This window comes from Rhincodon typus, chromosome 21, assembly GCF_021869965.1.
Source record: "Rhincodon typus isolate 14 chromosome 21, sRhiTyp1.1, whole genome shotgun sequence".
In the NCBI taxonomy this organism is placed as follows: Eukaryota; Metazoa; Chordata; class Chondrichthyes; order Orectolobiformes; family Rhincodontidae; genus Rhincodon; species Rhincodon typus.
Genome location: NC_063352.1, coordinates 7230251 through 7231257, shown reverse-complemented (window position 1 = coordinate 7231257; position 1007 = coordinate 7230251).

Below are 1007 nucleotides of genomic sequence, written 5' to 3'. Positions count from 1 at the left end.
AGGTGTAGTCAGGGAGACAGCTTTTAATTAAAAGGGCTGATTCAATATAAAAGTGCTTAAAAATATCTACCATACGCATAATTCTTACAGTCAATGCACTGAAAGAATTCCTGGTATTGATAATTGGATGTTTGAGGTGAAAGCTTCACTTAGAACTTATCCTAATCTTTAAAGGTAACCATAAATTGAACTACAGGTTAAAGCTAGTCTGCTGCTCCTCTGTCAAGCAAGCTTCTGTGGCAAGATCAGAGAAGGCCCCTCTGCACTCAGCCTAATAGAGTCATAGGATCACACTGCGCAGAGACAGGCCCTTTGGCCCAACTCGTCCATGCTGACCAGGTTTCCTAAACTGAACTAGTCCCATTTGTCTGTGTTTGGCCCAAAACCCCCTTGAACCTTTCCGAGCCATGTACCTGTCCAAATGTCTTTTAAGTGTCACAATTATACCCACCTCTACCACTTCGTCAGGCAGCTCGTTCCATATAGGCACTACCCTCTATGTGAAAAAGTGGCCCCTCAGGTCCCTTTTAAATCTGAACTCCTGCCCCTTTCTCAACAACACTTGAAGGGTCAGAACATTCAAGACTGTGGGCCTAGTGTGGGAAAGTGGGACTAATGAACTTAGTGGTATATTTTTGGCAGTATAGATGTAACAGGCTAAAGGTCCTCTTCCTTAGTGTATGATTCTATGATATTATGAGACTGGACATTATATATTCATTTTCATTACAAACAAAATGAATGGGAGTTTGGGTGACGCAGTAGGGTGGGGACAGAGACAGTTGTTTAGGTAAAGATTTCCTTGTGACAGATCATTCTAGAATTTTAATCCACTAAAACATTCCTTTAATCACAGGCAATGCATCCCCACTGAACTTCACTGGGCAAACCTGCATATATTATCGTTTTAAACAGCAGGCCTGTCATCTGTGTAATCTTGAGCTGGGTAAGGCAACAACCATAATTGAGGCAGGCCCCATCTGTGTCTGAGATTGAAGAGAGTTGAT